At 42.0% G+C, this 24,801-nt stretch overlaps 1 long non-coding RNA gene across 1 annotated transcript; it reads left to right on the forward strand.

Moving 5' to 3' along the window:
• Nucleotides 1–37: 37 nt before the first annotated feature.
• LOC148109287 (uncharacterized) lies at nt 38–8,056 on the forward strand. The gene is made up of 2 exons (XR_015726132.1): nt 38–1,884; nt 6,114–8,056. It is a non-coding gene; the product is annotated as an uncharacterized LOC148109287 (long non-coding RNA).
• The last annotated feature ends 16,745 nt before the right edge of the window (nt 8,057–24,801 follow it).

A 24,801-nucleotide genomic window follows, 5' to 3' on the forward strand; every position in this document is an offset into this window, starting at 1 on the left:
TTTCCCATACTATTACCAGACTATTACCTCCTGCTCTGCTGTCCCCCCCCCCCCCCCCGCTCCAGCCCCAGGACCCCAGGAGGGCTGCAGCGCTCCAGTGCAAAGCCAGTGAGGCGGGTGGTACCCCCAGCCGGCCCGAGGCTGCTTAGCTAAAGCGCCCGGTCTGTCCGCCTCGCGGAGAAGAAAGGCAAGTTCACAAACCTGTGGGAGCTCGTATTCGCTGGAGCAGCACGACCCTTAGAAACTAAGGGAGCGCTACGTGACCGACCTGTCCGGGTGGAACCCTGCACCCGGAGGCCAAGGCAGGGACCTCGAGCGGGTCATCCAGCCCCTTGCAGGTCCAATGCACGCAAACAACCCAGATCATTCTCGACCTCAGTAGCCACCTCCACCACCATTCGCCCACCAAGCTTCTGCGTGGGTTAGACCCGTGGCGGTCAACCCCGAGTCTGTGTCATGTGAAATCCCTACAGTTTCCAGTTGAGGTCGGGGGCCCAGAATTTGCATTTCTAACCGAGTCCTAGATCCGGTGATGTTGCTGGTCCTGGTCCCGGAACTGAGAATCACTGCAATAGAAGACATGGTGCTCTAAGGTGAGACCAGTGGCATGAATGTTTAAGAAATCTGCAGTCCTGGGGAAAGCAGTCAGAAACTTGGAAGGATTCGTCAAGGGACATCATCAGAAGCTCCCCTCTCCCCTTCCCTAAAGGCTTTTAGAGTAAAACCAGAATCCCTTCTGCTCCTGCAAAACCTCTCTCCACCATTAATGGGCCAGTTCACATGTCACCTCCTCCCAGCTTTCTGTCACCACCTTCCCTCCCAAATGTTTTACTACCCACTAACTGTTCCAATTAACATCTATTCCAACCACTAATAAAGGATTCCATTGATCATTTATTTTGTCGTTAGGAGGCCACGGCTCTTATTTCCCATTAGGCTGTGAGCTTCCTGAGGACAGGGATGGCAGCCATTTCTGTAGATCCTGAATTTAAAGCAGAGCCTGGCATGGAGCAGTACTTCAAGCATATTTGTTGAAGTCCCTCAGTGAACTGGGGTTCTAATTATTGAGCTTCATGAAAGAACGAAGAAGGAAATGACACCAACTGTCGGATCTCTGCAGACATGGGAGCAGCATCCCAGGAAAAAGGGCAGTTCCCCTTTTGAGGCAGTGTGAATGGTTCCCCAGGATCACAGCTCCGCCATAAGGGCCCCAGTCTTCCCAGGGTGAGGGTCTCCTGGAAGAGAGAGATGGCAGGAACTGCTGAGCATGCATGACCAATCGCAATAGTGATAAAGTAGGGTGATAATTTTTATTATTCTAGGGGCAGAGGGCAGACTTCCCCAAGATGGGCCACTTTGGCATGAAGATTATTCTGGGCTGAAGGTAATAGAGACCCTATGGGCTCAAGAGAAACTTTTGCCCCTCCCTAAACTATGTAACTGGAAATCTTTCCCAGAATAAGCATTATTAGCTGAGATAAATTTTATCTGAGTGACCCATCTGTATGGCAGGGCAAACATTGAATTACCACACATCTGCTCTTATTACCCTGTGGATGGCATTCCTTTCCTCTAAAGTTCCAGACCCCTGCTCCCTCCCCCCTAGTTCAGAATGACACATACACCTCGTTTTGCCCGACTGTCTTTGGAATTTCCATGTCTGTGTGGATTCTCCATCTGTACACTATTAAATCCCGTTTCCTCCTGTTAATCTGTCTTGTGTCAATTTGATTCTTAGTCCAGCTAGACGGACCTTGAGGGGACAGGAATTCCTGCTTCCTGACAGTTGGCCTAGTCAGCAGGACACTAACCCACAGGACGTGGCTCGCCCCAGGACTGTTGCAGCTGAGAGGTCTGGGACGTCTGACATACAGCCAGCAGAAGGTAAGATTTCTTGCCACGTCAGCCTCCCAGAATCTCTAGCTGCGAGTCCAATGAAGCAAGAGCCATGAGAGGCCTTTTTCTCTTTGTAAATTGAGATCAGCAGGAGAAAATATTTGTGGAACTAGTTCCTTGGGCCTGGCGACTCTTTGGTTAAATGTGTTAGAGTACTGTGGTTACTGGTCTGCTTCCCCCCAGAGAAGGTCTTTGTCTTCCTTTGTCTGTGTCTTTTATGTTGCTTGTCATCTGTTGCTAAGGGACATCTTGGAAGTTAAAGCTGCAAAATTCATGGGTACGGGCTGAACAAATAAAAGCTGTTGGAGTGCTCGCCATCTCAAGAAGACTCCCGTGGTAGGATAAGTTGGTCACAGAATGGGTTAGGCTGACACTAGGTCACCCGCCAACTTCAAGAAAACTTCCACACAATGAGGTACACTGTAAAGCAACACACATTCCCCAACCACATGGCGTAGCACTCCTGGGTATTAGTGTGGTTCCGAGAGACCCAAGGCTTAAAGCTGTTGGATTTTTCTGTTACTCTTGTTCTGTGTCCTGAGAGCTTGGCTTTGTGACAAGAATTTTCTTTGGTCTCCACCATCTGGGTGGAGATGTACTTCCCGGGTGCACTTTGGTGGCCAGTCCAACAGACTGTGGACCCAAGTATCTCTGGCTCTGTCCGGCTGTGCCAGTTCTCAGGGATTTTTGTCATGAGAGGTTTTAGCCCCTAGGAATCTTTGTTGTCTCAACTTGTGTTGCTTGGTAGTGCTGAAAAGTCTCATTCCAGAAGCATTTGTATGGTGTCACAGATTCGTGGGTCATCTCACATTTTCATGGGAGACCAGAGACACCATTTTCACTACACCATCTTTACTGCCTATGCAACAAAAACCTTTGCTTTCTTAGACTAATTTTGGGAGTAAACTTTGGATCACGAGGGCTACATCATCTATGCCCTTCTGGACACTTCTTGTGTCTTTGGTTAAGCCATTAGAAGGTTTATTGCTTTGAGTCACTATTAATAGATCCTATTTGCCAATGGCTGGATGATGGATCATTTAAATTGGCTGTATTTAAATATACAATTTTTTTTTTTTTTTTGGAGCCTGTGAGCTGGGCAGGGGGCAGGGGGTGGGGGAGGCGGGTCTGGTAGTGGGAGACAGAGAATCTTGAGCAGGCTCCATGCCAAATATGGAGACCAACACAGGCTCAATCTCACGGCCCTGAGATCACAACCTGAGCCAAAATCAAGAGTCAGACACCTAACCAAGTGAGCCATCCAGGTGCCCTTACATATATATTTTTTATAGAGAGCTCTCAATTGTCTTATTAGTATAACAGCTAGCCTTAGGGACTCCCTTGACAAGGTAAAAGCATAGAAATTAGACTTAAGACTCAAAAATAAATGTCCACATCCAATGTTAATTTCTCTTCTTAAAATCCAGCCTGGGGCACGTGGGTGGCTCAGTCAGTTAAGCGTCTGACTTCAGCTCACGTCATATTCTCAGGGTCCTGGAATCAAGCCCCACATCAGGCTCCATGCTCCGTGGGGAGTCTGCTTCTCCCTCTGCCCCTCCACCCACTATGCTCTCTCTCTCTCAAATAAATAAACAAACAAACAAACAAATAAATAAATAAAAATCTTTAAAAAAAAATCCAGCCTCACCTGCCTGTTTTAACTTCCCTTTCCTAAAAGATTTACAGAGATTCCTCTGGCCTAATCTCTAGGTTCTAAATATATAGGTTGCTCATGTAAGTGCTGAAAGCCAGAAAATAAATTTAACCAAAGCATCCAAGGCTGGCAATAAGGCTTGCTTTGCCCCTACCTTTGGACTATGTCATCAGGTTCTGCCTGCGCTAACCATTCCTATACAGTGTTCCTTGCAGGTTTATCCTAGACACCCCCACCCCACCACCACTGCAAAAAAATTTATGTCCCCTGGACAGCAGCAGATCTTTTAAGTTATATAGCCATTTACCTCTATTTTCAAAAGATCCTACCAAATTTAGAGAGTAATTAGAAAGATTATATGACTATATTTACAACCTTCCCTTTACTTAGGAAATAGATGACCAAAATTTCTCCTAGGCCTTTCTAAAAATGGTCTGCAAAGGGCCAGTATTAGGGGCTAATGGACTCAAGGTTAAATTATGTACCTAGAAAAAAAGGCTTTTGTTAAAAATGCTTTAAGCAGATTTTACAAAGGGATAAATCATTTGGTTCCCATTTTAGTTAAAATTCTCCCTGATATAAAGAAGCAAATTTAGTTAAAAAGATGAGCCAATCCCTTGATATTTGAGCTGTAATCCAGGTCTTTGGAGAATTAGGAACAACGGTCTTTATTTTACAAATCTCTACAAAACCAGGAGCAAAACTCTAGAAACAAGTTAAAGCCCACCTATCTTTACTTGACTATTCCTCTCAAAATGTTTGTGGCTATTGTAGATCAGGTTATTGGAACAAAATTGTTCTCTACTTTAGAAAAAAAAGAGTAAGTTTTAAATAGAGACTACCCTGAAACTCTAGAAAAAAGTTTTTACAGTCTTTCTCTGTCCCTTGAAATTATAAATCTTATCATATCTTGGAATGTAAACACAGCCCACAATCTCCTGAGACTGAAGAAAAAAAAAACAGAGAAAGGTATTTTTAAACTGGGCCTGTAATGTCCTCTCCACAAATATTAGTAGAAAAAATTAAGATTTTGTTTGCATCTTGTCTGTGTATGTTGTATGTGTGTGTCCAAGGATGTTATAAATGTGAGATATCTTCGCTACCTCTGGATGGTATTGCTAAAATTACTCTGTAAAAGAGCTTTATTTAGGTGGTTCGAAGGCACACACTATAAGGATTGGGCATTCTAAAGCTCAGAAAGATAGAAACTAACCCAAATGTTTTTCAAGTTCACATGATCTGGGAAAATATTCTGTCTTAAAGCTTTTAAGGTTGTTGGTTTAATTAAAATAGACATGTCTTTAGCGTTATCAGCTTTGAATATAAAACTTTTATTCTGCTTGTGTTTTCTAAAAGTTCATGGTATCTCTGTTAGAAAATTTGTCCAAAAAAACCCCCAGAATAATGGTTGACTTTGTCTAATGCCTCATGAAGTTTTGTGGGTGGTCTAAGCATAATTGTTAAGAACAAGTTAATTAAAATAGATGTAAATAAGATAAAATAATGAATATATGTTTACCTACTTCTGTCTTATAAAGAAACTGAAGACCAATTTGGGTCTGTTAGTAAACATGTTTTATGCTTTATTGAAAGATTGTACTACTGGAATGCCTGGGTGTCTCAGTCAGTTGAGCATCTGACCCTTAATCTCAGCTCAGGTCTTGATCTCAAGGTGGTGAGTTCGAGCCCCTCAGTGGGCTGGGAGTGGAGCCTACTTTAAAAAAGAAAGGGAAAAAGAAAGATTGTACTATAAAAACAACACATTCCTAAAAATTATGAAATATATTAATAAACTTGCTAATCTAAAGAACTCTGGTGTAACAGGGTTCACAATTAGTTTTCACTAGCAATTAAGGTTGCTAAGCAGTAAAAATTCTAATAAATATAATTAAGACTACTAGAAATAATAAAGGAAACAACTCTGTATGTGAGAAAAGTAAGATACATGTTTTTGGTAAGAAAAAGTATAACGAATAAAAATATATATTTGTTGAGGGGAAAAAATAGCTTTGTCCTAAAGTAAGACTAGTTATTTAAAGAGGGAAATTTTAGGACAAAATCTAAATGTGTAAAAAAAAAAAAAAAAGTTGTGGAAGTTTTATGGAGAAAAAATCCTTGGAAAAAAATTTTATGTGTGCTCAGTACTTGCTAAGATTAGGATAATTTGAATGAGTAAATGAGTTTTAATATCAAAAGTACACTGGTGTAAAGTTCTTTTTCTCCTTGTTAAAAGTACAGATTTCTCTAGAACCATTGACCTGCTCTTCATAAAAAATTGTAAATAAAAGTTTTTCTTCACCTTTTAATTTGTCTACCTAAAAACAATGATTCTGTGTTTGCCAAAATAATTTCCTATGTTTATCAGCTCAGAAAACTGAGTCTTAATATTAAAGAAACTGAATTTTGTTCACAACTATGTGACCTACTGCATTTACCTTTGAAATATTTGTCACTTTGGTTAAGTAGATAATTATTGTTTCATAATGATCTGTAATCCTATTTAATCAAATGTTCAAACCTTTTGATTTTTTTTTTTTACATACTTCCCAAAATTAAATTCTAGAATGAAGTCTGTTGACCACAATCTAGCTGAAACTTTCCAGCGAGCCACTGGAATATGCCAGAAAAACTGTTTTTATGAGAAATTAAACTAATGAGACTTAGTTGGTATGTTAAATTACATGGGAAACATTGTCAAATAAGTGATATTAACTCTCTTACATAATATTTATAAAGATATGTTATTAAAATAAGTTTGTAAAAATTATATGAAACACCTAGAAATCTGATGTCCTGATATGTCATTATCCTGAAGTGTCATATGCCACAAAAATAACCAAATTTCCATGTCAACCGCATTGTAATGAACTCTAATCAGATCATTAGCCATGGCCATTTTTAAGTCTTTTATCATTTAGACAGTTACACTTTTATTCAGATGCCTTTATAAAAGTTTCCTGCAAATGTGCTTCATCTTCAATGAAATTCATGAAAACAAAACAAAACTGAATACAAGGTTCTGGTGACCTTAGGTCTTAGATCATAAAACTGAACTAAGTAAAAATTTCCAGAACTAGTAGAAACACTGGATTCAATCAGAACAAGTATTAATAACATGAAGGGGACTGAATACACTGAGAAAGATAATTATACTTTTTATGACTTCTTATTTGAAATATTGCTGACATTTTTAAAAGTGTTTTGTTTTCCAGATTTAAGAAAACTTTTCCTCTTAAGCTAACTGACCTGCAGCAATTTGATAAAATATACCTTTGTGGACAAATTGAAACATTTATTTTTTCTCCCTACCTGAAACCTCCAAAATTCAGAAACTCTCAGTGAATATTCTTACATTTTTGTGACAATATATTTATTTAAATAAGTGTGATAAGAATCTGTTCTCCTTATGACAGGGCACAATTAGAAACATTGGTTATATTACTAAGGCATTGACTGAAATGTCATATTTGAGAGAGACATGCATAGACTCAGATGTGATCAGACAGCTTTAGGTAACTAACATTGACTTTATGAAGCCAATTAAGCCTCTTGGAAATATCAGCCTGATACATTGCTCACAGAGTTCCCAACAGTCTTACCAGGTGAGTAAAGAAGATCACTTCCTGACAGGTGCAAGAATTTCATGATATTAGGGGGAACTTGAGAAGAAAGGAATTCACCCAAATTCATAGGTATTGCAGACAAAGTCTGATAGCAAGTGTTTGGCTTGGCTTTGGGTTTCAAGAGACTGTTAACAGTTCAATCTAGAGAGCTAATGAAAAGTTCCAGCAGAGCAGGTTTTAAAGAGTATATATGGTCAACCATTATTCTTGCTGCTCTTATGTAAGTAATCAGGCCGAGTCTTTTTTTTTTTTAACTAAACTTATTTTGCAAACAAATTAGTGTTAATTTGGCTATTTTTGGTAAAAATGAGAGTGATTTTAAAGAAAATGTTTCAATAACACATGCTTGTAGATATTAGATTTTAATACTATTTATTATAAACTGGACTAGATCCTGATTTCTTTTAGTCTCCTCCAATGCCTGGCTACAATTCTCCAAACTAACATTTTGATTTTTCTCCCACCTCTGACTTGGAATCATTTGAGAACTAAAACTGCTCTACAAACTAAATATAAACGACTTGATGTAAACTTCAGAGAAATTGCCACAGTAGCTCACGAATAGACCATCTTCACTCGTATTGCTCAGCAGGCCACTCAAAGAACATCAGAGATATTTGAACTATAAACCAGGAGGATCTGTCAGATTGCCACCACCTGCCCTCTATCTGAAGAAGCTTGAATCTGACACTTAAAATTTGTCTCCTCAACTGGCTACCCTCCGAACTCAGGAACTGGCTTAACACTGACCCTTTCATTAGCCATTGTTTTTCTTTTGTTTCCATAGAAATGCCTCTTATTTAATATCTGATTATTTGAATCATAGGCTTAACTTTGAGAATACACCTGAAGTGAGTTTGATTAAACTAACCTATTGTCAGGACTAACAGACTGGTTCAATGAGATGAAGCAACCTCCCAGCTCAAATTTTAACATGTGAAACTTCAGGGAAGTTTCAGAGGAGGGAACTGTAGAGGCCCAGGACTTTGAATCCCCAGCCCCTTATCCCATTCCTTAGCTTAGGGTGGCATATACCTCATTTTACCTTTCTGTTTTTGAATCTCTCATGTATGTAGGGTTCTTGTATACATATAAAATTAAATTAGATTTTCTCCAATTAATGTGTCTCCTGTCAGTTAAATTCTTAACCAGCCAGAAGAAGCTTCAAAGGCTAAATAAAATTTTTTCCTTGCCAACAGCTTTGAACTCTCAAAGGTGTCAGCAAGTCCTCTTGCACAACTCTAGACCACAACAGTTAAAACCAGAAATAGACAAGACTACTTAATTCTGGCTCTAACTGAAACCCACTGTGCTTATTTCTCATCGCACTTTCTTGAGGCATTGAAGAAGACATTTTCCAGCCACCAGACCAGAAAAGCCCTGATAGCAATGGAATACCTAAAAGATCATACTCCACACATTCCCTTCCCTGCCCGTGATCATGGACTGAACACATTCCAAGCCCCACCTGTGATCACTGAGCACTCTGCCTGCTCTCTTGCATGTACTCTCCAACCTCTTCTTATAAGACTCTAGGTGTCCCTCTTGTCGGTGGAGAGGTTAGATGTTAAGGCTTGTGCCTGCCATGGCTGCCAGCACTCGAACTAAATTTCTCCCTTTCTCATTTCCAAGCCCTCATCTCTTGAGTTAGTGGCTTCTCTTGTGTTGAGCGTATCTGAGTTTGTTCAGCAACAGTGTTGACAATCCCAGCCAGGAGCTAAGCTTTTGATTTGTCCAGCCCTCTCAGGATTCTCCAGCAGAGTGTGGGCCCCCAGGCAGCGGGCCAGGGCTTCCCCCACTCCTATCCTTAGTGACTATGATAGATTGACGGGTAACAAAGGGACAGTCGACATAGTGGTGACCATGCAGCAGTGGGGTTCTATGTTTTCTCATTAGACATTGTCTGCCCCTTGAACCCCGCATTTTGAAGGTTTCCATCTTCCAATCAAATTTCTTCTGTCATGTAATAAGTTATTTACATTTCCATTTATTCCAGTTAAAGAATGCTAATGAGATCTTCTGATCTGCATAAATGTCACTTGGGTCACATATTATTTCACTTAAAGGCAAATAAATTTTTTTAGTAAGTACAACCTTATCATAAAAGTACAATTTCTGTAGGAAATACTGAAAATGGATAAAAGGCCTGTCTTATTGCCCTTGAGGACACATAAGAATCCTAGGATACCAGGTGGGGAACCACTGATCCAGGATTTGGAATAAATAAGAAATAGATTTATTTGGAAATTAAGAGGGAGAAGAGACTCTGCTCAAACAATACTTGTGAAATAACCGAGGAGTGAAATCTATGAAATATTTGAGAACATGATCACTTCAGGAGAGACCCGCATGGACTAGATTGCACTTCACATTCTATAAGATGATGCTTTACAGTCTTTTCACTGAAAGCTACTGCTCGTTGAGCAGCAGACCACGCGGGCACGGAGGCTTGTTAGGAAGCAACAGATCCGAAATGGAGTCATTTATGTGAAGCTCCACCAAGACTTAATATCTAACTTAACTGCAGTTGCTGCCTCTCCCAGGAGTGGAATTTTAAACCAATCAGTCTGGGACTTTCTGATCAGTGCTAGCGAGGTCTTCTGCAGGATGAGACCCCTGCCACTACCCCTAAGAGAAGGTGACCTTGCCTGAAACCATCCTTTCTTTTGCTAACAACTTCCTTGCCCCACTCTGTTTCTATAGCAACCTTCCATTTGATACAACTCCTCAGAGCTTCTGCCTGGATGAGATGCTGCCCGATTCATGAATCATTGAATAAAAGCAATTAGATCTTCAAATTTACTCAGATGAATTTTTGTTCTTTTTGCTTGTTTCAAGTTTTTATTTAAATTCTTGTTAGTTAACATGCAGTGTCATATTGGTTTCAGAAGTAGAATTTAGTGATTCATCACGTACATATAACACCCAGTGTTTGTCATAACAAGTGCCCTCCTTCATACCCATCCCCCATTTAGCGCATCTCCCACCCACCTCCTTCCATCAACCCTCAGTTTGTTCTCTACAGTTAAGAGTCTCTTATGGCTTACCCCCTCTCCTCTTCCCCCCTCCCCGAATTTTTGTTCTTTAGCAGGCTTAAACCATGTATTTAAAGGTTTTGATAGAGGATCCAGATAACTGAGACAACACGTGGCTCATTTGTAAAGCATTTTGGGGGGCCTCAGGTCTCAGTGGGGAACACTGTCAAAGAGCCCTGATCGCATCCTGTTTGTCTGAGGTCAACTCGGGGTGCCAGGCCAAGTAGAAGACAAAGTCTCCGTCCCTGTAGCACGAGCTGTCCCTCACTGTGGAGTCACGATGGCCAGCAGCCACATGGTGGGCAGCTGCGGGGCCAGTGCTCTCGGCTCCTGATCTCCCAGCGGGAGAAAGCAGGAGGCCAGCCCTGGCTGACTTTTTCATTGCGGGTAATCGTTCTGCTGATCTCCTCAGGGAAAGCGCTCCTTGTTGAGGGCGGAGCTGACGTCTGAATGAGGCTCACAGGACACAGTCTGATCTCCATGTGGGAGCTGGGGGACTGTCCCCAACCAATCTCAGCAGTTCCCAGAAGTCCTCTTGCAGTAAAATTGCAGTAGGTGACTAAGGTCAGCCTCCTGTGACCCTCTCAAGTGACCTCAAGGAGAAACCAAAAACAAGAACTGGAAAACCAGCTAAGGGAGGCACGCAGGGCAATATTTCTGAACAATCAGATATGATAGAAACGTAATTCATTCAGATGACCTAGGGGTCATTCACATGTCTGTGTGGAAATCAGTAACCTTAACTTTTACCACCAAGCAAATTATACCTTGTGATGAGCAATTATACTTCCAGAGAACTGTTTGCAAGCATGTATACCCTTCCCCTTTTGCATATAAACCCCTGAAAGGAGACAAACTTCAGGGCCATTCTTCAGAGCAATCTGCAAGACTCTCTCCCCAGCTATAGTCCTCAGTAAGACGATGAATAAAGCATTTACTAACCTACTTTGAGGTTGGCTTCCCCCCCCTTCGAAAGTGGACAATGGAAGAAGTGAAACTTTTGCCTCACAGCTAACATCAACACAGTCTTTCTCTGGAAATGCAGAAGAAAAGCATTCAGAACAAACTGAACCCACTCCCTTCTTTATATGGTAAATAAACCAGCTTCATGATAGAGAGAGCATAAGACATGTGGGGGCAGGGAGTAGAATAAGGAGGAATGAAGGGAGGAGGCCAAGGGGTTCAGAGGAGCCAGGACAGCAGCACAGGCCAGAGTGAAGAGCACAGATCCTGCAGCCAGGCCAACAGGACTCCCACACTGGCCCCACCCTTTTCCACAGGGCTGTGTGATCCTGGGTGAGTCATTCAACCTCTCTGTGCCTCACACCTCTTAGATGTGCATGGTAATAGTACATCTTCCTTATAGGGTTGTTGTGAGAATTAAATCATGCAAAGCATGTGTTAAGCCTCAGCTAATTGTAGATTAGTATTATTATATGTGTTAGATAAATAAGGGCGAAACTGAGGGAAGGGGCCTTTCTTTCTTTCTTTCTTTTGAGAGCATATGCACATGAATGGAGGGGAGGGGCAGAGGGCAAGAGAGAGATAGAGAGAGAGAGAGAGACTTCCCGGAAGGTTCTATGCTCAGCATGGAGCCCGACCCAGGTTGATCCCACAATCCCGAGATCATGACCTGAGCTGAAATCAAGAGTTGGATACTCAACTGACTGAGCCACCCAGGCGCCCTGAAAGGGGCATTTCCGTCCTGCTTCCCACTTAGCACTCCAGAGGGAGTATCTTAGGCTGACAGGCGAGCTTAACTAGGTGGAGCCATGTTGTTAGGCAGAGGAAGAGGCTGCTTTTTAACTTTTCTGGGTGACTTTGATACTTGAGTGATGCAAACAGGACCTAGAAGTAGCTGAGAACTTAACAGGAAGTCTGGCTCGAGTGGTTCCCTGAGGCCCGGCCTCTATACCAAGGATGTGGGGTTTGTAGCCATAGCTCAGAGAACTCGAGCTTACCAGTGAAAACAGAGGTGGGTCCAACAGAGACCAGATCATGAATTAGAGCAGCTTCAGTCTTCATCTGGGAACACCAACAGGACAAGTGTTGGCACCACTGGGATCAGAAGAAGGAAAGGTACCATGATCTTTACCAGCACCTGCAGGACAACAACTAAGCCTCCCTGCCCCCCACCCCTTGCCACCTGAGGGAGGAACAGGGGAGAGGGAGGCATCTGAGACTCCGGGCACTTTAACCCAAAGGATAGCCTCAATATTTGCTGAAGAGGCTGCATAATTTATAGCGGTTTTCCGCATTCAGTTCGAATTGAACAATTAATTTTGCCTCCCAACGAACTGGTGTGTGTATGGGGAAGAGGAAAGATACGCTGGTCTGCAAAAGCAAGCAGGTCAAATATAAACAAAACAAAGTAGCTGCATATTCTCTGCGCAACAGCGGGCAACACCAAGTGATTTTATGCTGCTGCTGCACGGCGAGACACCAGAATGTACACCACATTCACCTCCCGTGCCTCTCCTCCCAATGTCTTCATTGAATAACGAATGATCTAATCTGTGCCTGGGCATGAAGGCCCAAGTCTGGGAGAAGCGGTCTGTGTCACACATCAAGTCTCCTTGCCAGTGCCGCTCATGGCTGAGGCAGCTGAGTTCCCCGGGGCTCTGCTGGTCAGAGCACGGGGTAGAGTTTCCACAGCCCTGGTTAGCAGTCAGGGCGTGGGGGTGGGGGGAAGGGCCAGGTCCTCAGAGGAAGAGGAAGCAAAAAACAGAAAAGGAACATTTAAAAAGAGAGAGAGAGAGAGCTTGAGGCGTGCCTGGTTGGCTCAGTTGGTTAAGGGACTGACTCGATTTTGGCTCAAGGCATGATCTCAGGGTCATGACATGCTGGAGATTCTCTCCCTCTCCCTCTCCCTCTGCCCCTTGCCCCCCACCCCCCATGCACTCATTAAAGAGAGAGAGAGCTTGGAAAAAGAAAAAGAACTAAGAGAAGACTGAAAAGGAGCTGGGCAAGAGAGAGAAAGGAGACATACGGAGATTCCTCAAAAAATTAAAAATAGAAGTACTGTATATGATCCAATAATTCCACTAGAGGGTATTTACCCAAAGAAGACAAAAACGCTAATTCAAAAAGATACGTGCACCCCATGTTTATCGCAGTGTTACTTACAACAGCCGAGGTAGGGAAGCAACCTAAGTGTCCACCAAGAGAGGGATATATATAATGGAATATCACACAGCCATAAAAAAGAATGAATTATGCCATTTTGCCATTTGAGAAAACATAGACGTAGGGGGTATTATGCCAAGTGAAATAAGTTAGACTGAGAAAGACAATTACCATATGGTTCCACTCATAGGTGGAATCTAAAAAAAAGAATAAACCAAAAGCAGAATCAGACCTATAAATACAGAAAACGAACTGATGGCTGCCAGAGAGGAAAGCGGTAGGGGGTGGGCAAAGTGGGTGAAGAGTGGGGGCTACAGGCCTCCAGTTATGGAGTGAGCAAGTCCCCGGAATAAAAAGCACAGCATAATGAGGGTAGTTAACAATATCGTAATAGCGGTGCAACGGGCAGCTGCACTTGCGGTGAACATAGCACGACGTATAAACTTGTCAAATCACTAGGCTGTACACCTGAAACTAGTGTAACATCACGTGTGCCAACTAGACTCAAAGAAATGAAAAATGAAAAGAGAGAGAGAGAACTTAACACAAGACCACGAAAATAATAAAGAGAAAACAGAAAGGTAGCAAGAGAAACGAAGAGTGCCCGAAATTTGGAATCAAAAAGAAACCACAGGGGCAAGAAAGGCAGACAATGCGCAAGAGCAAGGAGTGAAGAGAAGGCAGGGAGGAGGAGAGCCGTGCAGGGAGGGAAATGAAAGGCTGAAGACCCAGCGCAAGGAGGGAGCCCGGCACTGTCCCCGGAGAAGGAGGTGGCCGTCTGACCTCGACCCCGGGAGGAGGCCTCGGGAGGAGTCCCCTGGGCACACCAGGGGAGGGGGAGAGGAGGTGAGCAGGGGGCGGGAGATCTGCGGGAGGACAAGCTGGCGGGCAGAGCACCCAGCGGTAGGGCTGGGCGGTGAGGACCGGGAGCCAGCCCCTCTCTAGAGCCCGATCTGGTGGAGCCCCTTTCTTCTCGGAGAATAGAGCCCGAATAGCAGGGTCACCTGCTGCTGGGATGTCCCCTCGCAGTGAGCAGCCTGCCCTCGCCATCAGCCATTCAGAGGGTGCTCGCAGCTTGTGACGCCACCGCCCTGGTATTTCAGTTCCCCTCTGTGTTTACTGGAAAGGGGAGACTGATGGAGAGCTGCCCGCGGGCCCTCTGGCTTCCCTGGCCTGCTGCCTCCGTGGGATCCTTCCTCCTCCATAAACAGATATTACATATAGGATAGCTTTGTTGGTAGAAAGGTAAATATATTTGATATATTTTATAATATGTAAAACACATGTATAAAGCATATATAAAAGGCATATATGTGAAATATATCTAAAATTAAATATAGTTTATTTATATTTATATATATAAACATTTTCTTTAAAGTGTAAGTTTGTTGGGTTTTTTTTTTCTCTCTCTCTCAAATTGTGGAAGAAATTAAAATATTTTTATGGGCCTTGACAAGTATTGTGGGCCCTGGGCACTGTGCCTACTGCTCTGATAGATAAGTTAGCCCTGGGGAACTTAGAGAAAGAGGATAATAAGCACTAAAAATATACAAAGAGATTAGATGAAATATTTATATTGTGAGCCAGAGGAAGTGCATTAGAAAAGCAGCAGCTGAACGCGGTGATCATGAAATTGGCATGATCACGGAGAGGAGGCTTTTAAGGCGTGGCTGGTACTGACTGCTTGGTGCTCACTATACGCCGGCCTGTCTTCTCAGCCCCGTTCTGCAAGAGGCACAAAGGGCCTAGGGGTGTCTGGGTGGCACAGTTGGTTAAGCTCCCGACTCTTGATTTTGACTCAGGTCATGATCTCAGGGTCTTGAGACTGAGCCCTGAGTCAGGCTCCATACTGGGTGTGGAGCCTGTTGGAGATTTTCTCTCTCTCCCTCTCCCTCTCCCTCTGCCCCTCCTGCCTCCTGCTAGCGTGCACTCTCTCTCCCTCTCTCTAAAATAAATAATTCTTTTTTTTTTTTTCAAGAAAAAGCCTAAATATCTTGCCCAAATAGACTATGGCCCATATTTTCAACCATCATGCTAAACTCAGAGCTGCCCCAACTGTCATTACTCCTTTATTTCATTAGGTCAAAATATATTTATTCAGCCCTTCCTTTGCACCAGGCACTGAACTGGGCCCAGCAGTTGCAATGCCAGGAAAACAGATCCAGTCCTATCCCTCAGATGGCTTACTCTCTAATGGAAAATAAGTGGAAATGACCACCCAAATAAGCACAGAATACTATGAAAGTATATGGCAGGAGGCCCTGATCTAGTCTGTGGCTTGGAGACGGGAAATTAAAATTCAAACTGAGGTCTCAAGGATGAGTAAGTTAATTAGGTTAACCAGACAGTGGGAGCAAAGGTGTTCTAGGTAGAGGCCATCAGCTTAGGTCAGGTGCCCAGGATAAAAAACCAGCTCTCGAGAAGCTTCCAGGAACTGTGTTGCCCTCAAAAGCCAGAGTCCCGTGTGAAGAGATAAAGTATCCACAGAGATAAGCAATGATTAAGGGCTGCTGTGAGAGAGATGTGTGGAGCATTTAAGTAAGGGGAGGGAAAGCCCTGGGGGAGAGAGTTTTCTACGCAGCAATCTACGGGTAAGACCTGTAAGGAAGACTAGAAAAGCCTCCAGCAATTTTCACAGGAGGCAGGCAGGGAATCTTACCTATTTACCAGCACAGCTGAAGACATAAGAGACATCAAGAGTCAATCCTGCAGACAGAATCTAGGAAGAAATTGCTATGATGTTCTCATAAGATGACCAGAGCCCTGGGGTAACTGGCTGGCTCAGTCAGTAGAGCACGCCACTCTTGATCTCTGGGTTGTGAGTTAGAGCCCCACATTGGGTGGAGAGATACCTTAAAAAATACAGTCTTAAAAAAAAAAAAAAATGATGACCAGGGTCCCATGGGAGGCTACAATAGGTAAGATCTATAGAGTTACCGAAGATTGCATCATGACACGGTGGTCAAAACAGAGAAGCAAGTGCGTGCACTGGTGAGGTGATGGCTGGCTCATCTGAAGAGATGCCATGCCCTACAGCCTGGCACCACGCAAAGACCCCTTTCTCATGTCATTACCTATAGACCCTCTTATCAAGGAATAAAGATGGCGACATGTGTACGACACATGACTGCAGTTCTTGAACTCTCTAGATGGGGGCTACATCCCAGTTCCCTTTACAACACATTCTCTTCATCCACGGATATTGACAACTTGAGAACTTATCAGAAAGAACTTCATTCATTCTGCGAAGATCAACACAGTCCACATTATCTGACCACAAAACTGGTCACAGTTTCATTCTAAAAAGTAAAAGACTCCCTCAAATGTGTATATAAGAGTTATTCTCTGTATTTTATGTTTTCCCAATGTTCATAGAAAATTTAAAATTTAAACTGTATAGTTATTCATCAAGTAAAATGGGATTGTAAAAATGAACCCTTATTCATTTCAGTTTTTCAGAAATGACTATGAAATCTTGCTTAATTTTTTAAAGCTTTTTTTTAAAGATTTATTTATTTATTTGAAAGAGAGAGAGCCAGGGAGGGAGGGGGAGAGGGAGAGGAGAGAGAGAATCTCAAGTAGACTCCCTGCTGAGTAGAGAGCCAGGCCTGGGGCTCAATCCCACGACCCCGAGATCATGACCTGAGCTGAAATCAAGAGTTGGAGGCTCAACTGACTGAGCCAACCAGGTGCCCCCAAATCTTGCTTAATTTTGAAGGCAAAATCCATATCTAAATCCTTCTATATCAGCTACTAAGCAACATAACCAATAAAGAACTTTCAGGACTACCTGACTTTTGTAAAATGTAGAAACATGATCTTACATGTATGGATTCATCCTCAGAATAACAGGATTTTTTCATTTACTCTTTTTATTTCCTTAAGCGCAGTGTTGGATCCTATCTTTATTTAAAAATTTAAAAAAGATTTCATTTATTTGAGAGACCGAGTGAGAGAGAGCACAAAGGGAGGGGAGGGGCAGAGGGAGGGAGCCCCACGATGCAGGGCTGGATCCCAGGACCCTGAGATCAGGATCTGAGCTCAAGACAGATGCTTACCCGACTGAGCCACCCAGGTGCCCCTATTTAAAATTTTGATAACTTGTTCATCCTGTTTTATTTGTTTTTATTAATTCTGACTCAAGCATCTACTTGCCTTTTTCGGCAGAAAGCTCAGTATCTCTCCCTTTGCACATGAGCTGTTGTAGGTGCTCACGATATTCAACAACAACAACAAAAAGGCTCAACTTCCATATCCCAGTGGGGAGAGCACTGGTGTTGGACCATCACGACTGTCCCCCTTCTTGCTGCTCCCGGAGCTCGGTGTGTATTTTGTTGCAAACCGCGCTATGGAGTTGAACAAATAATCCTGGTTCTCTGCTGTGGCACATTTAGGGCTGGTCCCCTCGGTTCTTCACAGGAGGATGTTCTCACAGTCCTTCCCTCCCACTCATGGTCATTTCCCTGATTGCCCAGGACGACTATGCATGGGTTCTTACAACAGTGAGCTCGCCATGGCTAGAAAATTGAATTTCCACGGCTGGTGATTTCTTGCATGCCCAGCATGCTGGGGTGTGGTTCTCAAAGTGGTAGCTCTTTATAGTCAGTTCCTCGGTTCACACACTGTTGCAGGCAAAATAATACCTGCCCCCTCCCCAAGGATGTCCACTTCTAATCCTCAGAACCCATGATGAGTATGTAGTATGTTATGTGGCTAAGGGAAATTTCGAGTACAGGTGGAATTAAGGTTGCTAATATGCTGACCTTGAAGTAAGGAGATTCCTTTGGATTATTTGGGTGAGCCCAAGGTAGTCACAAAGGTCCGTAAATGGAGAAGAGCGATGCAGAAGTCAGCCAGAAGGAGGGCATCGTGAAGAAGACTTGACTGACCGCGGCTAGCTTTAAGTATGGAAGAGAGTCAGGAGCCAAAGAATGCTTGCAGCCTCTAGAAGCTAAAAAGGCAAAGGAATAGATTCTTTCCTAGAGCTTCCAGAAGGAACACAGCTCTGCCAATACTTTGATTTTAGCCAAGTGAGACCCATTTTGGATTTTTGACCCCCAGAAATGTAAGAGGATACATTTGTGCTGTTTTCAGCTACTAAGTTTGTGGTGATCTGTTAAAGCAGCAGTGAGAAGCTAACGTACACATATGATCCGCCCTCCAAATCCCCAGGGTACTGGTACCGGGGTTTTCAAGGTGGTCGCTCTCCATGATCACTTCTTTTGGCTTGCACCCCAGATAGCTCGTGGGCCCAAATCTAGATTTCCAAGGTGAGAACTCTCCATGGTTAGCAATTTTGACACACTCGAGTGGCCATCTCTCTTTGTGCCTAGACTGTGAGTCCTTTCCATTTACATACATGGCCAACTTCAGAAATTCAGGGCACTGGGTCATGACTGGTTCTGGAGTCTAAGTCCTCATGATCTCTAAACATCTGTTCCCCTTTCCCTCCCAGAGAGTAAGAATCAATGCCAGGAGTAAGTACACTTTTCCTTGTAAACCCTCCAAATGCAAAGGCTCTAAGTCAGCCTCTCTGACAGATAATATTGGAGCTCCTCACTAATTTCCTAAAGTAAAATTATACTTGGTGCTTCCAGGGAACCTGACAGAGAACCTATCTTCTAGAAAGGTAGATTTGGCTATTTGAAAGGTAGAGAAAGGCTACCGTTAGTCGTGCCAAGTTTCTTTACCTTTCAAGGGGCCACATCTACCTTTCTAGAAGTGGGAGTAGATCTAAGTTAAAAAAAAAAAAAAGAGATATAAAAGAATCCATACAGAATGTCCATTTACATAAAATTCTAGAAAATGTCAAGTAATCCATAATGACAAGAAAGCAGGTCAGTGGTTGCCTGGGGATTTGGGCAGAGGGAGACATGGACTGCAAAGGCACAGGAGAAATCTTTTGGGGATGATAGAAATGGTCAGAGTTTTGACTGTGGCAATTTCATCAGGGTGTCCATCTGTCAGAATTCATCAAATTATACCTTTAAATTGACACAATATATTGTATATAAATTAAACTTAAATGAAGTTGATCTTTACAAAGGGAAGAAGAATATTACCCAAAGGAAAATCAAAGGACTGAGGTTTGTTTTGTTTTGTTTTGTTTTGTTTTTAAATTCTCCACAAGAGAAAAAATAGTTGAGGAGGACTTTTTTTTTTCCTACCCTCAAACTGAATGTATGGTGTTGCTGGTGTGCTTTCTGCCTCCTATTACCATCTTTGACAGGAATAATATTGTGCTATAATATGTCCTTGAAAAAAAAATTAGACTAGAAGGATCATTCCTAAGGTAGTCTTTAATTTCTATATCAAATCAACAGCCGACCTCATACTTAAGAGTGAAATTCTAGGAACATTCTCATTAGGATAAAGAAAAAACAGTGATATTTATTATCACCAAATTTGCTGGAAACTCTAGCTGAAAAAAAAACAAAAAAGCATATCAAATAAGTAAGAGTTTTATTATTAGCAAGGAGGAGAAAGTACCCTCCCTCCTCCTTTCCTCTCTTCCTCACTCCATCCCTCCCTCCATTTTGTAGATGATATTATTATGGGCCCAAAAAATCCAAGAGAGAATAAACTGAAAACTCTAAGAGCTAAAAAAGAGTTCAATAAGATACCAGGTCACAAAGATATAAAAATCAATATTTTCCTGTATACATAACAACTGTCTTGAAAAAAAAAATCATTAACAATAGCAAAAAAATATATAAAATAGAAACTAAAAGGTAAACAATGAACTGGAAGAATATGTTTTCTACAAATATGAAAAAAAATTGTACTCTTCTTAAACCATAAAGTGCTCCCACAAATCAATAAGGCTAAATAAACAGAGAAAGGGCATGAGTAGCCATTTCACAAACAGAAAACACAGATGGCCAATAGAGAGATCACATAGGCATTCAAAATCCCCAGACTTTAAAAATGCTAATTATAACAACAGAAACGTACCATTTTCTTTCTTGTCAATTTCGAAAATGTTTTCAAAAACTTTATGGCCAATGCTGGCAAAGTACAAGTGCTCTCAAGTACTACAAGCAAGTGTATAAACTGATGCAATCTTGTGAACCATACTGTAAACTGGATACAATTTTCTGGAAAGCAATTTACTTTTCATTTTGTTTCTGAATTGTTTTACATTATAGTTCTTAATTTTTATGAGGTCAAACCTATTGATTTTTTTCTTTGCAATTTCTTCCATTATTTTCACTTCTAGAAAGTGCTTTTCTGTCCCATTTTTTCTTCTAACTTTTTATGGTTTGTGGTTTTTAGCGTTTAACTCTTTAATCCATCTTCATTTAGTGTACCTTTATCAGCGAATATGTCAAAAGAAGGTTAACAAAATAGTTTCCAAATACTCTGGAAAAAAATTCAAACACTATTGATTAATTCCCATTGATTTGTGATGGTGCCTTTATGGCAGACGAAGATTTGGTTATATTTGGGACTTGTTAGGATTCCATATTCTGTCCTATGAGCTTAGCCATCTCATTGGCAAGAATGGGTAATGTGATGTGTGATTAGATCATGGGTTCTGGAGACAGATTGTATAAGAGCACTGGGACCTGGGGACATTTTACTTAACCTTTCTGTGCCTTTGTTCCTCAAAGTCCTTGTCTCTGTGAGGCTTAAATGTGTTACACATCTAAAGTACTTAGATTGATGTCTGATGCATTGCATATATTAAATCTTAACAGCCTATGCCAGCAGCACATTGTTTTAATTATTATAGCTTTGTCTTATTTTTAAAATATTGAATAAAACCAGTCTGCCTCATTTCTGGTTCTTTAAAAAAAAAATCTAATTGTACCACTTATTTTCAAGCCAATACTCTTGGAGTGACCCCAATTCACCACTTTCCCTCATCTTCCTCCTCTAATCCATCCAGACTTGCACACACACACACACACACACACACACACACACACACAATCCAAAATGATGTAATTCAGGTCCTCTCACTCTCCTGCTTAAAATCTTCTGGACTTCATTCCACTTGGATTAGTAGAGGCTCTGAACCCCCACCTAACTTCTCTATGTCACCTTTACCGCTCCCCTCCTCACACTTGTTCCTTACTTCCCAGCCTCCCTGGCTGCCTTTCCATGGCTCATCCTTCTTGCAGTTTTCCCACCTGCCAGTCCCTCCTCCTGTGATGGTAGCCTCTGTGCCCTTGGTTCCTGCAATGCCTCACCTTTTAGATTCCATCTTCAAAAAGGCCTCCCCTGGCCCGCCTAAGTGAAGGACCCTCTTGTCCAGCTATTTTCTGTTAGATCACCTTCCCTATATCCCATGAGAAATGATTATACCCATGAGAAATGACCCTGTTTGTCTGTTTCCTCCCTCTGCACTCCTCGCTTCTCTTGAACTCCCTGTAGTCGCCTTCTCTCCCCGCACCCCAGCAGACCCAGCCTACAGAACAAACCCTGCGGTGGGATGCTATTCTGAGCAAGAATATAGCAGAAAATATTTCAAGAAGTGTTATTGTCTTTTTTTTTTTCCTGCAGGATCATCTCCTCAAAGAATTAATGGTAATTTTTATTTACTCCTCCCTCTTCTGAAAGTTCAATTTGTTTGGGAGTTATTTGCTTGAAAACAAACAAACTTGAAATGCCAAGTCCAAAAGGCAGCTCCTATACTGACATCGTGTTTTGTTGTTTGGGTCCCCACCCCCACCCCATCCTCATGCAGCTGCAGACGAATCAAGAAAGGACAAAAGATAATTTTGTCTCCCTTCCAGAAGAGTAGACCTTTGTTTCCTGGGAGCCATAAAATAGCACTTGGACATTTTTTGTTTTTATATGTGAGTACAAGGCCTGCAAACCAGAGAAGTTTCTAAGCACAGAGCAACCTCTAAGCAGGTCTCTGTTTGCTGAAAATTTTGGCCATTCAAGGAAATTTGGCTGGATTGTCTCTGAAACCAGGGATACAAGCCCCCACAGACCCCACAATTTAGACCCATGGCTCCTAGCTGCCTCTGACCAGAGTCACATAGCCTTTGTTTACTGCTAAAGAAACCCTTTAAAATTGCCTCAGGAAATAACACCCTCCTGAAAAGTCTGGGGGATGCTGTCTGCCTGAGATCACAAACATAATGTGACGTGTTTGCAAGAAAATAATAATAATGTGCGGCGTAGTCACAGTCACGAGATGGAGAACTTTTGCCTTTGTGCTCTAGAGGTGACACTGCTAACACCATCTGCCCAGAGTGCCTTGCAGCTCCAGGCCCCTAGCTCAGAACAACCACCTCACTACAATCACACCGGACCCAGACAGAGAGTCACCAGAAGGGACAAGGTGATCCAGAGAGGAAATACGATAGCTGGCCATTGATGATGCCTAGTCAATCAGCAGGATCCGAGATCCTGAGACCCTTATCCTGACTTTTCACCCTGTAAAAATCCCAACTTGTAAGCCATCGGAGTGCTGGGGACTTGAGCATTAGCTCCCATTCTTCTGGGGGGCATCACAGCAATAAATAGCCCGTCTTTCTTCACTGTAAAAGCTCGGGGTCAGGTTTTATTGGCTTGCTGCGCTTTGGGTGGTCAAACGGTCATTTGGTTTGGCTACAAATTTGGTGACCACAGAGGGAACTTATCCCTAGTGGGGACTTCCACCTGGGGTTGGTTGGCCCCCGCCCCAGGATGGAATGCTAAGATCCAGCCTTGTGGCTGCAAGGACCAAATTACTCTGGACGCGGGCGGAAGCATTCACGGCTAAAGGCGCATCCAGGACAACAGCTTATCGCGCTTTGGGTCTTCGTTTTCAGTAGAAGAAACGGTGCACCAGGCTTCCTTTGGTCTGGGAAGCCGTCTCCTGATAAGGAACCCTGCGGAGTGATGACACCAAAAAGAACTTTCCCTTTTACTTTTTGTTATAAACTTCTTTGGGGTTTATATGATTTAGGGGGATCTTCCCCTTCTGGTCGTACAAAGAAATGTCCTTTCCAGGGGTTATCCCGGTATCTGGTTGTTTTGTCACCGTCTGTATTGTTAACAATAGGATGAAATACCCTATGTTCAATCTTTCATGCTTTTGTATGAAAATAAGCCGGCTCAAAAAAAAAAATTAAATTTTACTCCAGCAGCATGGTGACACCAAAATGTCTACATTACCCGATCCCAAAAAGAGAAGTGGAAAAAAAGAGGGACTTGGAAATTGGGCCTTTAATGTCCTCTTCACAAATATTAGTAAAACAGAGACTGGATTTTGTTTGCATCTTGTTTGTGTATGTGTGTCTGCGTGTGTTATAAATGTGAGATATTTCTCTAACTCCAGATGGTATTACTAAAATTGGTTTGTAAGAGAGCTCTATTGAAGTGGTTCAGATGCAAGAGTCTATGAGAATTGGGCATTCTGAAGATCAGAAAGATAGAAGCTAATCCAAATGTTTTTCAAGAAATATTTGATGTTAAAGTTAATTTAAGATTGTTGGTTAATTAAAATAGACGTGCCTTTAAAGTTACCAGCATTAAAATTTTTATTCTGCCTGGGTTTACTTAAGTAAATTTGATCCCTGTTACAAAATGTTATATATCTATAGATGTGTTGATATATAGATACATAAAATTTGAGAGAATGGCCAACTTTGATATCTTACAAGATTTTTATGGATAATCTAAGAATAGTTGTCAAGAGTAAGTTAAATAGACATAAATAAGGGGAAAAAAGAGGATTTTTAGATAAACTTTTAAATAGCTTCCGAAATCTCTGGTAACCTAAAACTTTAAAGCTTTGCTAGGTTAAATGATAAATTGGGTTAAATTGGATATCTAGATCATTTCCAAATAAGATAAAATACTGAGACATTAATTACAAAACATAGGTTTATCTGCTTTTGGTTTCCTATTACAGGGAAGCTAAAGATATTTGGGTCTATTAGTAAACACATTTCATGATTTATTAAAAGATTATACTCTGAAAAAACATATTTCTAGAAATTACAAAATATATTTGCAAATTTGCCAATCTAAAGAATTCTGATGTAACAGTTCACGATTGTTCCCTACTTAGTTTTTGCTGGAGACTGAGGTTTCTAAGAGTTAAAATTCTGGTAAATGTAATTGAGACTGCTGGAAAAGATAAGAGAAGCTACTCCGTATGCAAGGAAAGTAAGAAATGTGTTTTTGTAAGACAAGTATGAGGGATGAAAATACCTATTTGTTCAAGGAAAAGAGTAATTTTGTCCTAGAATGAGACTCGTTCTTTAAAGAGGGAAAACTGGGGGTGCCTGTGTGGCTCAGTCGGTTGGACGTCTGACTCTTGATCTGCTCAGGTCATGATCCCGGGGTTGTGGGATCAAGCCTTGTGTCAGGCTCTGCTCTCAGCATGGATTCTGCTTGGGATATTCTTTCTCGTTCTCCCTCCACTCCTCTCCCTGCTTGCACTCTCTCCCTTTCTCTCTTAAAATAAATAAAATCTTTTTTTTTTATGTATTTTAAAAAAATAAAGAGGGAAAACTCAGGA

Source organism: Ursus americanus, chromosome 11 (genome assembly GCF_024610735.1).
Source record: "Ursus americanus isolate L20-20 chromosome 11, mUrsAme1.1.p, whole genome shotgun sequence".
Lineage (NCBI taxonomy): Eukaryota > Metazoa > Chordata > Mammalia > Carnivora > Ursidae > Ursus > Ursus americanus.